Source organism: Sinocyclocheilus rhinocerous, unplaced genomic scaffold (assembly GCF_001515625.1).
Source record: "Sinocyclocheilus rhinocerous isolate Xijiao unplaced genomic scaffold, SAMN03320098_v1.1 scaffold1393, whole genome shotgun sequence".
In the NCBI taxonomy this organism is placed as follows: domain Eukaryota; kingdom Metazoa; phylum Chordata; class Actinopteri; order Cypriniformes; family Cyprinidae; genus Sinocyclocheilus; species Sinocyclocheilus rhinocerous.
The window spans coordinates 427,449-441,355 of record NW_015625613.1 but is presented as its reverse complement, the minus strand read 5'-3'; the positions used below and the strand labels follow the sequence as shown (position 1 = coordinate 441,355).

The following is a 13,907-nucleotide window of genomic DNA, read 5'->3' as shown; positions in this document are numbered from 1 at the left end:
ATATATATATATATATATATATATATATATGCTATCCGTGAGATATATTGAAAGACTTACCTGCCTGTTATACTTACCTCCTGTGTTTCCTCCAGTGTGTTCTCCTGTGTTCCATTCCCTAGTCCGTTCCAGTCATCAGCTCCGTGGAAACTCCGTGTACTCTTCAGCTGAGGTGTGTGCAGTCCTCTGTCTCCCTTCCACAATCTCCTGTGAGGACCAAATACGGTGTTACTCTCCTCATCGTCCTTAAAGACTGATATTAAGCTTAAATACTCACCTGCCCGAACCATCTGCATCTCTTGCTGAAAATAAACAATATTGTATTTTTCTAATCCTCTGTGTGAGTCTCCTTCCGTAACAGAAGACTCCGCAAAGGGATTCAGCAAGATGAGTGCACCTGACCCGTTCCAGGAGATCGTGGATGCCCTCAAACGGATACTCACCCCTGCCACTGTCACACCACCGGTCACACCCATCACCAGCGCTGCTTCCTCTTCCACGACAATACTTACCGGTCCCATGGCCAGACCACCACCCTTCTCTGGCTCGGCGGAGGAGGGCAACGGATTTCTGCTGCAGTGTTGCGGAAGACCACAGGGGAGAGAAACCGTGGAAGAGAAAAATTCTCCTAGCCTCACCACATATTTCCTGTCAGATAAAAATGACTGGAACCACTTTAGAACTGTGCCAGAGAGGCCCACCCAAGATTCTAGTCTATTGATTAATATAGAATGGTTTATAGTGTCAAAAGCAGCTGATAAATCTAAAAGAACGAGGACCACAGAGTCACCCATATCAGTGGCTAAAAAGATGTCGTTTAAAACATAAATGATTACGCCCTCAAATTCAGAACCCTCGCAGCAGCCAGCGGCTGGAATGAGCGCGCACTTCTGACCACCTACCAGCAAGGACTGGAGCCGAAGGTGCAACTTCAGCTCACAGCCTATGATGATTCCTATGGCTTGGAACGGTTTATACAGCTATCCATCCGCTGCGCTACTCGTATACAATCTTGCATTGCGGAACATCAACTTTCACCATACACTCCACTCCTTCGTCGGCCAGACACCATCAGCCCTCCAGAACCAGGTCACGAACCCATGCTAGTGGTCGGCACTCGACTCTCCCCTTGGGAGCGGCAGAGATGGCTGAGCCAGAGCCTATGTCTGTACTGTGGAGCTGGGGGGCATGTAATCGTGGCATGCCCTATTCGTCCGCCACGACCTATGGTGAGTGTCATAAAGCCATCAATAGTTAACATGCAGCCCCTCACCACTGTTGTAAAACTTACTGCCTCCGGTATCTTCTTTCCAGTACACGCCCTCCTTGACTCTGGTTCAGCCGGGAACTTCGTCTCTGGGAATCTCTGCCGCCAGCTCAATCTCCCAACCAAGACCACCTACCAGGTCCAATCGGTAACTGGAAAACCACTCAGCCGAAGGCATGTACGTCACAGCGTGGGTCCGCTACTCTTGCAAGTTGGTCAGTTGCATGAGGAAACACTCCATCTCCTGGTTCTGGAGGACTCCACCGCTGATATGATTTTGGGGTGTCCTTGGTTGGTGCAACATGACCCTACCATCTCCTGGAGAACTGGTGAGGTCCTGAAGTGGGGCAGTACCTGCTTTCCTGACTCTTTCCCTCATCTTCCTCAGCCATCACCCCTGCACTCCGAGGCCCTCACACTCTGCTCCACCTCCATAGAAAGCCCGGTGGAGAAACAGTCAGTCGACATTCCAGCCTGTAATGCCCCCTTCAGAAGGCCATGGAGGAGTACATCGAAGAGACTTTACAGCAAGGTTACATCCGCCCTTCCACGTCCCCTGCTGCTTCCAGCTTCTTCTTTGTGGCCAAGAAGGATGGAGGTTTGAGGCCCTGCATCGACTACCGGGCACTAAACAAAAGCACTGTTAAGTTTCGTTACCCACTTCCCCTCGTCCAAGCGGCTTTGGAACATCTCCGCGGAGCCACCATCTTCACCAAGTTAGACCTCTGCAGCGCGTACAGCCTCATCCGGATACATGAGGGGGATGAGTGGAAGACCGCCTTTGTGACCTCTACTGGGCACTATGAATATCTTGTCATGCCATATGAACTGGTAAACGCCCCCTCCGTATTCCAGGACTTCATGCACAAGGTACTCCGGGAGTATCTGCACAGGTTCGTCCTCGTCAACATTGATGACATACTAATCTACTCCCGGAGCATGGCCGAATATCGCCACCACGTCGCGGAGGTCCTGAAACGTCTGAGAGAGTTTCATCTGTTCCTCAAAGCCGAGAAGTGCTCCTTCCATCAGTCCTCAGTGCAGTTCCTTGGCTATGTCATCGATGACGGTGGTATCCAGATGGACGAGGCGAAGGTCGATGCCATCCGAAACTGGCCAGTTCCAACCACCGTCAAGGAACTTCAAAGCTTCCTGGGATTCGGGAACTTCTATAGAAGATTAATCTACCACTACAGCTCCGTAACCTGTCCACTCACTAGTATGCTCCAGAATAAGCCCAAATCTCTGTCCTGGTCACCAGCTGCCACGGAGGCCTTTGAAGTGCTAAAGAAAGCCTTCACTTCTGCCCCGCTCCTCATCCATCCATCCAGACCCGAATAAGCCGTTCGTGGTAGAGGTGGACGCTTCCACTACAGGAGTAGGAGTCGTGCTTTCTCAGCAGCAGGGGACTCCAGCCAAACTCCATCCATGTGCCTTCTCATGCAAACTCAACCCGGCGGAGAGAAATTATGACATCGGCAACAGGGAGCTCCTAGCTATCAAACTAGCCCTAGAGGAATGGAGGCACTGGTTGGAGGGAGCACATTCATTCAGCGTCCTCACTGACCAATATTTACGAGACGCCAAGAGACTCAATCCTCGTCAGGCAAGATGGGCTCTCTTTTTCACGAGATTCAATTTGACCATTTCCTATCGTCCAGGCCCCAAGAATGTGAAAGCGGATGCTCTCTCTCGCCTTCATGCTCCTGAAGAAGTCAGTGAGGAACCAGAATCCATTATCCCCAAGGAAATCTTCGTAAGCCCCATCCAATGGAAGGATAACCCAGTCACCTCCACCAATGCTCTCACGCCCAGTCCGCCGGGTTGTCCACCAGGAGTGCAGTACGTCACCAGAGCACAACGCACTTACCTCTCTGAGCACTGGCCATCCAGGGGCCAACAGCACCATCTCGCTGCTGAAAGATCGCTTCTGTTGGCCCAACATGGCCAGGGATGTGAGAAGGTTTGTCCAAGGCTGTTCCGAATGTGCCATCTCCAAGAGCCCAAGCCACCTACCATCTGCTGCCCATTCCCAACCACCCTTGGTCACACCGAGGAGTTGATTTCATCACTGATATACCGGCCTTGGATGGTAACACATGTGTTCTTGTAGTCATTGATCGATTCTCTAAATCTTGCCGTCTTCTCCCCCCCAAGGGCCTACCCACAGCTATGGAAACCGCTGAAATCACGTTTTTCGATACTCGATGGTATCGAGGCAATTCAGTCGGTGCCTAAAAAGTATCGAACTCGATACCCAGCCCTATGGAAGGCATTCTTTTCCCTCCTAGGTGTGACCATAAGCCTTTCATCAGGATACCATCCCCAATCTAACGGGCAGACGGAGAGGAAAATTCAGGAAATCCATCAGCCATCCATCAAAAGCACACACCTCACTTCACTCCAGTGTCCGGTCTCGTTTCAACTAAGTGGACTCTCTCTCTATGCTATCTGTGAGATACATTGAAAGACTTACCTGCCTGTTATACTTACCTCCTGTGTTTCCTCCAGTGTGTTCTCCTGTGTTCCATTCCCTAGTCCGTTCCAGTCATCAGCTCCGTGGAAACTCCGTGTACTCTTCAGCTGAGGTGTGTGCAGTCCTCTGTCTCCCTTCCACAATCTCCAGTGAGGACCAAATACGGTGTTACTCTCCTCATCTTCCTTAAAGACTGATATTAAGCTCAAATACTCACCTGCCCGAACCATCTGCATCTCTTGCTGAAAAACAATATTGTATTTTTTCTAGTCCTCTGTGCGAGTCTCCTTCCGTAACACTTTCATCATGAGTAATGTTTTTCACAGGAGCTCCTTTAAAGTCCAATTCCGTGCAACTGAACTACTGCGCAAGCTTGTTGCCATGTGCGAAACATATGGAAAGGGTTCATTTCTGTTGAAAAATTAGATTATGAAATCATAATTTTTTTATCATATTTATTTTTAAGATTTCAAAAGGGTGTGATACTTGTAGTAACCACTGATATTATTATTTTCCTAGGTCTCAAATAGAGAGTTTGCTGCATTAAGTGTGACCCATGTCTGTATGGTAAATGCCCTAACTTTATAGAAATTACACATGAAAAACATTTGAAAAACAAAATGATTGAGGAATTAAACATCCAAAATGTAAATTTGTTGGCTCAGAGGGGGTGGCTTCAATTATCTGGTCCTCGAGGGCCCACTGAATGGAATTCACAATAATGGCTGGAGAGTGAATGGGTTCAGGAGGTGCCATCTCTTGATTTCTCTGAGCTCAGGCGAGAACATCCGCTTTTCCATTTTACAATAGAGATTATTCTTATGATCAAAGAAATGTTAATGAAAAATCATGTGAGTGAATACAAAGCAAGTAATGTCAACATAAGGGTAATCATGCTTAATCTGGTCAGCAGAGGTCACTATTACTGTAAACAATACTGAATGTGAGGGGCACCTTGCTTTGACTTTATTGGCCAGACAAATACAAACTTTTTTTAATTCTTTTTTGCATGGAATATTATGGAGTACTTGTTAACCACTCTTAATGCATTTCCTTTATCAAAACTGTTCTAAAGAATATGTGTTGTATTATACAAATAACTTGACATACATTTATATATAAATTTAGGTCTGTTAAAATCACATGGGCAATCTTAAAACATTAACAACCATGTAGTTTGACTGAATTATTGTTAAAAACTTTACTAAAAGATAGCCATGATTGTTTAATTGTGTCAGATGCGATGGTGTTTTTGCATCTGATATGATAAATCATAGCTGCGTAGAATTTCTCATCTCTAAATCCATAGATGAGAGGACTTAATGCTCTAGAAGTGATATTAAATACAATATAATTTATAAATCACAGTCAGGTATGTTTGAATATCATACTGCATAACTACAGCCTCAATGTAAAGACACATGACCACAGCCATACACAAAAACAGCTGAAGGATATGAAGAGAAATAGTGCACTGCCCTTTTGATGCTGACTTCTTATTGTCACCAGACGCTGCACGTACAGCAAGGTATATCATTACATAACAAAAGACCTCAACTATCAAAATAAACACAAGCCCCACAACATACAACAGACCCCTAGCAAAGTGACGAATCTTTTCTGGAATCATAATCTCATAGTGGCAGTGTGTCAGTTGAGACAAGTATTCACGAGAGGCAGTGCTAATGAGGATAAACATATCAACAAAGGGGTTTATGGAGCTCAGGATCCAAATCATTAAAATCACTATTAGGGCTCTTCTAGAGGTGATCACCTGATGTCTTATGCCGGGTTCAGACTACACGATATTTTTGTCGGTCACGATAGTCACTGTGTCAGATTCCACGATTTTGACTCCTAAAATCTTGTCGTGTCGTGGACAAGAAACATATCAGACTACACGTTGCTTCCCGACCATTCATCGTGTGCCGTCTTTAACGACGCGCGTGATGGCATCGAGAAGGCGGAACTAGCGACTGACTTCCGAAAACAATAGTGTAAACATTGCTGAAGCGCTTCCGCTATAGTTCGCCAGTATTTTTCTTTCTTTGTTCTGTCGTGGTAGTCCCTCGATGACACATCATACAGGCAGAGTACTGTTGCCACAGCTCCACGAACCTTTCCTCCATCTCATAATTCCACCTAGCAGCACCATCATCTCTCTTTCATTTTGCCATGTTTGAAACCTGTGTATGAAAGAGCTTCTGTGCTGCTATTGGTCAACGTCACCAATGTGACAGAACTCGTCGTGGACGACGGGAAAAAAATTAAACATGCTAGTCTTTCTGTCGTGATGTCGTGAAGCATCTCAGAGACGCGGAATCGGTTGTCGTCCACTATGACACACTACACATGCTGAAACGATGGAATCTTGCATCCCGACGCCCATTGTCGTTTGCGAATCCCCACGACACCCTACGTCAAGCAAATCATGGCAAAATCGGGCTAAAATCGTGTAGTCTGAACCGGGCATTAGCGGCATGCAAATGGCCACATAACGCTCCACACACGTGGCTATAATCGTAAGTGGTGCACATGCTGTGACCGCTTACATGCATACATGTAACATGCAGATGGGGATACAGAAATACAGAGGTATTAAAACAAAGTTGTATGATAAGAACACCACAAAATATGTCAGACAAAGAAATATTAGGTCTACCAGAAGACAATAACCAAACAATATGTAGTGTATCTCTGTTCTGAAAGTCTCTTTCTTGGAGAATATTAAGAGCATGAGGAAGATGAGGTAGACGAAGGGCCACATGAAGACCTGAGTCAGTGCCACTGAAATGCTCCACTGGACGGGGTCAGCTTGGATCAGTTGCATCTGCTCATTGCCACTGGCATTTTGACTGGCCATTTTGTGCACATCTGAGAGAAAATTTGACAACAAAAACACACATTTGAGACATAAATGATGAAATAATAACCTTAATAAATAATCAGTATTTATAATACACACTATCAATAAACCTAAATATTTCTGTAGCCAAAAATATGCATAATTTTCTTCACCTTTACCTTCACATGTCCCTTAGTCTGGTTGACCGTTGGGGCGCACACAGATGCTCTGGCAACCAGCTCCTTCCATTCCTCCCTCTTCTCAGCTTTTCTCAAGGTCTCACCCAGCGTCAGGCCTGTCCACTCCTGAATGTTGTTTTCCCATCTCTTTCTCTGCCTGCCTCTCTTCCTCCCTCCTGGCACTGTGCCCTGCAGGACTGTCTTCGCAAGTCCTGATGACCTTATTAAATGGCCGTATCACCTCAGCTTGCGTTTTTTTCACCACTGTCATGAAGTTATCATATGGCCAAATGGTCCGCCGAATTCTGTCACATACTTCTTCATTGGAGATGTGATCTCTGTAGGAGATGCTGAGGAGTTTTCTGAAGCATCTCATCTCCATGACCTGAACTTTACTTTCCAGTTCAGCTGTTCGTGTCCAAGTCTCACAGGCATATAAAAATATGGACATGACTAGGGAGTGCATCAGTCTGATCTTTGAGCTGAGGGCTATGTTCCTGTCACTCCAGATGGTCTTTAATTTTGTCAGCGCCGCTGTGGTCTGGGCGACGATAGCTCCCAGGTATTTAAAACTGTTTACACTGTCTAGCTTCTCACCGCCAATCCTGATGTCAGTGGTGAAGCCAATGATGTTGTTAGTCATCAGTTTAGTCTTCTCTGCATTGATCTGCATACCATATGATGTAGAGATCTTGTCAAGACGCTCCACCAAGTTAGCAAGCTCTTCTTCCTTCCCTGCCAGGCCAACTATGTCATCGGCAAAACGTAAGTTCGTGATTGTCCTGCCACCTATGCTGACTGTCCCCTCATGGTCTTCCAATGCATCAGCCATGATTCGTTCTAAAAAGATGTTGAAGAGTGTAGGGGAGAGCAAACAGCCTTGTCTTACTCCAACTGTGGTTCTGAACCAGTCCCTATGTTGCTGTTGAAGTAAACCGCACTGGTGGTCTTATCATAGAGGTTTTTTATCATTTTGATCAGGTTGGCATTGATGTTTTACTGCCTCATGGTAGCCCATAGTGCTGCATGCAATACTCTGTCGAATGCCTTTTTAAAGTCCACAAAAATGTGGTAAAGGTTTTGTTGTAGGTATCTCTCACATATTATCCTAAGGTTGAAGATCTGCTCTGTTGTGCTGTGCCCTTGTCTGAAGCCTGCTTGTTCTTGACTGCGGCTTCAGTCGATTCAGTAGGATCTTTAGCATGACCTTGCTTGGGTGGCTTATAAGGCTGATGGTACAATAATTCTGGCAAAGTTGTAGATTGCCTTTCTTAGGGAGGATGATGATGAGAGACTGGGTCCATGGTTTGGACCATTCTCCTGTCTGCCAGACCTTGTTGCAGATATTCAGTAGGGCACTTCTTCCACTTCTGTGCGAAGGATGGGGTAGTTGTCATTGCCGGTTGCTGGGGGGACATTCAGTACCTCTGGATCTCCTGTGGTTTCATTGCTGTACAGCTCTGAGCAGTACTCAGTCCACCTCTTTAGGATGTCCTGTTCTTCAGTCAGACAATTACCGTCTTTGTATGGTTGGTGTTCGCCCTTGCTTTGTGTTGGTCAGGTCTTTCACCAGCTGGTATGCTTTCTTGCTGTTATTCTTCTTCAGGGTATCTTCAATGTCCTGGCACTGCTCTTCAATCCAGTTCTCCTTTGCTTTTGTCAAGCCTTTCTTGATTGCCTGATTGACTGCTTTATATTGCTTCTGCATATTCCATCTTCTTCTTCTTCTTCTTCTGCTCCCTTCACTAGATCAAGTATATCAGCTGTGACCCAGGGCTTCTGGACAGGGCGATATTTGCCTAAGATTTAATTGGCTGAATCAAACACTGCTGTGTTGAAGTTATCCACCACTGTGTCTATGTTTGTGCCATCAGCATCTAGATTGTTGAGTGCTGCAAATTTCCCTCCTATCATTGCTTGGAAGACCTCCGCTATTTTGGGGCCCTTCAGCTTGTCAAGGTCGAATTTAATCCTGGTGTGACCCTGTTTCTTGATCCTTTTCAAATGCTACTTAAAGGACATCATGACGAGGTCGTGATCACTTCCGATGTCAGCTCCTGGGAAGCTTTGTGTTTTGGCAATGTTTACACTGGACCAGAAGTGCCTCTGCACCATGATGTAGTCTATCTGATTATGATGTTCTCCATTTGGGCTGTGGCACGTGGTTCTTCTGGATGTTTTGTGTGGGCCTAATGTGTTAGCCACTATAAGTACATTGTAGTTAGCAAATTCCAGAAGTCTTAGGCCTCTCTCATTGGACTTGATGTTGCCATATCGCCCACATGTGCCTTTCCAGTTCTAATAAGCATCTTCTCCTATCTTGGCATTCCAGTCGCCCTCCACCACAAGAATGTCCTTCTTTGGAGTTTGGTCTGATACTTCCTGCAGTTGTTCGTAGAAGTCTTCTATGTCATCATCATCGTAGTCAGATGTTGGTGCGTATGATGGTAATATTGAGCACTGATGCACTCAGACGGATAGTGATAAGTCGGCTCAATATTGGGTGACAACTCATGATGCAGTTTGCTGTGTTTTTATGTATGATAAATGCGACTCCCTGTTCATGTTTGTCATCCCTTGCACTGAAGTATAGTTTGTGAACTTCTTGGGTGGACGTTTCTCTGATGTTTTTCCATCGTACTTCACAGAGTCCTAAGATGTTCCAGCGGTATCTATTCATCTCGTGGGTGAGTTCTTCCAACCTGCCTGTTTCTCTCAATGATCTCACATTCCATGTGCCAATGGTGATGTTACATCTGGCACTGATCTTGTTACAGACCAGTAGCCTATTTTCCACCTCCGACCTGGTCTGCAGCGGCAGGTTTGTGCCTTGGTAACCCAGGCGACGGCCGAGCCGGTATGGGTTGGTTATTGGTTGTCATTATCATTATCTATGGCGTAACTAGGGCAAATGTTGCATGGCGGTGCCCATCCCTCTCCATGCCTGACCACAGCTGATGACCTCTATCTAGGTGGCTCGCCTTGGTTGCGAACACGTGGTCGTTATAGTTTGTCTGGGAACTCTTCCGCCCTACATCAAGGTGGTCCTACGCCCAGTGGTGCCGTGTTAGCACCACCCCTCACATGGTTTGGTCCGCCAGCTGAAGCGGTTTACCAGGGCATGTGAGAGATTTAGAGGATGGAAGGGGACTAGTGAAGCCGTCCACCCGAAGGCGCAGCATGCCAGACATCAAAGGTACTACCCCTTTCCAGAGCCCCCTATGCATAATTTCAGTTCACATAATTCCAATATTGCATTTATGCAGATACAAATAAAGAGAAACAATGTGTGAGTGATTGGACATTTATAAGTTACATTTACCATTATGAATGTCACTTATGTCTCAATTGTTCTTAAAAAGGGATATATGAATATGCCATCATTGAAACTATACTGATTTGCTGGTGTTACTGAACCACAATGCTGTTCATGTACTGTATTTAAATTATGGCATATGATCATATTTATTTTTAAAATTTCAATAGGGTGTGACATGATCAGTTGCATCTGCTCATTGCCACTGGCATTTTGACCATTCAGGATAATCTTAGAGAAATAAACATGTATTTATAATATACATTATCAATAATATTCAAATATTTATGTAGCCATAAAAAGTGTACAAGTTCATTTTACAGAATTGAAGGTAATGAAATCAGTTACAAAATATTACATAGTCTTGCTGTAATACTTACTGACAATAAGATTCTATTTTTGAGCCATAGCCATATCAAGTATAATAAATGATGTGCACTGTGAACAAATATTTATATCGAGTTTCACAGAGCAAAACTCCTGTGTATGACATCAGCTTAGCTGATGGCACCTAGAGTTTAATTTAGATTTGCTTATGTTTGGGGATAGACATGGAGCACTGAAACACAATCATGCATTCACATTTCTTTTATTTGCACCATGCAATAAAAGTCAAAATCTAGATTAGTAGAAATTAGAAATTAGTAAAAACTAGAGTAGAAATGAAGAGAATGAGCAATAAATAAATAAATAAAATGCCGTTTAGCCAGATTCTAATCCTCAATAGATTATTTTTCTGTTCCATGTGACATTAACGTTACATTTCACACATAAATTAATGCAACCTTAAAGATATGTATATATTATTATATATATTGTAGACACTGTATATATTAAAGGTGCAATAGGAGATCTTGGAAAATGCTAACTTTAGCCTGATAGCACTGAAAGCGAACGTCCCACCCTCCCTGCAATCGCCGTCCAAAGCCATGTTTGCCTGCCATCCTTGCTCTGTCTGCACAGCGTGCGTGAACGCTGGTGCGCAGAGGTATGCTAATACATACGTTGACAGATAGGTAGGAAAGCATATTAAAACGCTTGGACCGAGCTGATTGGACGAACATTTCTTGATCCTACGCCTTCCACAGAATATATAAATATAGACAAATACATTTAGACCACTTAACTTAATGATTGCTATCGGGATGTGAAGAGACTTTCAACCAGCATAACAAAAAAATTTCTGAAGACCATCACCTATTGCACCTTTAAATAATATATTTATTGCTTGTTTTGGTAACTGTCACTGCGTGGGATGCTAAGGTAGAGGTCCTGTGTTGGCACCAGGACAGGCAGGGAGTCCTGGTGCCAACATAGGACTGAGCTGTGAGGCTTAAGTGGCCTCTGGAGCAGACCACCACACAAGGGCAGTGGAAGGTGGAAGAACCTCTAAGATCGCAGGGCTTAAGAGCACTGAGGCTGCAGAGCTGGAGATGCTAGCCGCCCGTTCTGATGTCAGTGGTGGGTCCGCCAAACTGGAAGCCAGTCTGGACCAATCAACAGGACCAACCAAAGGATCATTGGGAATGAGGTCCATGACAGAGTGGCAGTGGTATGGGATGGAGTGCCCAATAAAATTCAAACTAGTTTTGGTATAATGATAAACAGTAAATTGTTACCTATTACATTTCAATGTGGTCACATTCTAGCAATGCTCTCCTACATATTCGTAATTCTTACTGCACTTATTTCCATCATTGGTATTAGTAGCCAAAGGTGCTATTAAATGAGAATTGTTCAAATCCATACCATCATGCAGTTACTGAGTTTGATGTAATTGTGTCGTTGTGAAAACCACCAGAACAAGATATAGCAACGTCTTTATTTCCTATGAACAGAGTGATGAAACATTTCATGAAAATAAAGCAAGTAAAAAGTAGTAATGAGGAAAACACACACACACACACACACACACAAGGGTTCTTAGATCTTGGTGTAAAAAAAAAATAATAATTAGGGCTGTTTGGAAGTAAAGCATCATGCTGGAATGAAAAGCCCACAGAAAGCAACCTAATTTTTCATGTTATTTTGTCATAGCAATATTAATCCACATTGATGTTGGCAATGATTATAATACCATTGATGATGATGATAATAATAATAATCGTAATAATAATAATAATTATTATTATAACTAAGCATTTTCATTTTTCATCCATATATACACAGTGCAATACATTTTTAAACTACTGAAAGCACTTTCTGACCCTGAAATGGTGTGTAATCAATTTGTAATATGAATAATATGTGTTTGCATTTATCAGAAGATGGTAAGGTGTAGGTATTGCTTTGTCACATAAACTGTATTTGACTGAATATTGGAGAACCACAATGCTGCCCATGTATTTATGGAATATGATCCAATTTAACAAATGAATACACTGTGAAAAAAACAATAACAACAAAGGAGAAGTGCTCACTAACACAGATTTAGACAGATTTGTGAACAATATTTGAGAGAAATAGGCCTTTTGTGTACATAGAAAAAGTCTTAGATCTTTGAGTTCAGCTCATGAAAAATGGGGGCAAAACCAAAAGTGTTGCGTTTATAATTTTGTTCAGTGTATTAACATCATTCTAACAGACCGGTTCTTTGTGGTGGAGGTATCACTCAGGAGATTAATCAGAGCAAAAAGTCATTAAATAAACATTTGCTTTGGAACTTGGTTCGGTGCAAAGGGATCAGGCAGCTTCTCCTCATCTTGCCAGGCAGGTTGCATCATTGCCAAACAATTGGGTAACATAAATTACACTGATATGCAAACTTGTGGTTTACCACTGATGGCCTTCTTAACAACCTCTAAAGCACGTAATTAGTCACATAGGATTTGACTCTGGGAAGATTTGGTCAACTATTTTCTGTGATGCACGTCTGATCCTTAGAGATTTTACCAGTGTTAGAATGGAAGGCCTATATATAAACAGTACATATTCATATACATATACATATGCATATACAGCAAATACATGTACATATACTGTACATATACATATGTGGGTTGCATCATTGGCAAACAATAAGGAAACACAAATTACACTGATATGTAAAATTGTGGTTTACCACTGATGACCTTCTTAACAACCTCTAAAACACATAATTAATCACATAGGATTTGACTCTGGGAAGATTTGGTCAATTATTTTCTGTGATGCATGTCTGATGCTTAGAGATTTTACCAGTGTTAAAATGGAAGGCCTATGTATATACATATACATACATGCATATACATATACATATACATATACATATGCATATACATATGCAGGTTGCATCATTGGCAAACAATTAGGAAACACAAATAACACTGATATGCAAAATTGTGGTTTACCACTGATGGCCTTCTTAACAACCTCTAAAGCACGTAATTAGTCACATTGACTCTGGGAAGATTTGGCCAACTGTTTTCTGCAAAGCATGTCTAATCCTGAGATTTTACCAGTGTTAGAATGGAAAGCCTATAAAAAAAAATCCAGATGAATAAAATAATTGTAATAAATAAATAAAAAATAAAATAGAATGCATTCAATAAAATAAAATAACAATTAAGGTAGCTCTACTGTATATTGATGTTTAAAGGCATTACAGCTGATTTACATTAAAACATATATGCTAAAACTAAAATGAGCAAAGATACAATATCCAAGCAAGTTTAATATTTACATCATTCCAGCCAGTTAAATAGCTGGAGAGCAGCAGCAATTCTTGTTGTTGACCTAAATCATGCAGGCAGGGATATGCAAACTTTTAACCCCCCCTAAATGCTCCAGATCTTCTTTATCATAAAGCTTGTTGTTTAATCTTTGCTGCTCGATGTTTCCCTCTT

The 13,907-nt window shown here is 43.0% G+C and overlaps 1 pseudogene; it reads right to left on the bottom strand.

Moving 5' to 3' along the window:
• Positions 1-4,904: 4,904 nt before the first annotated feature.
• On the bottom strand, positions 4,905-6,802 carry LOC107758786 (adenosine receptor A1-like; annotated as a pseudogene).
• Between the last annotated feature and the right edge of the window lie 7,105 nt (positions 6,803-13,907).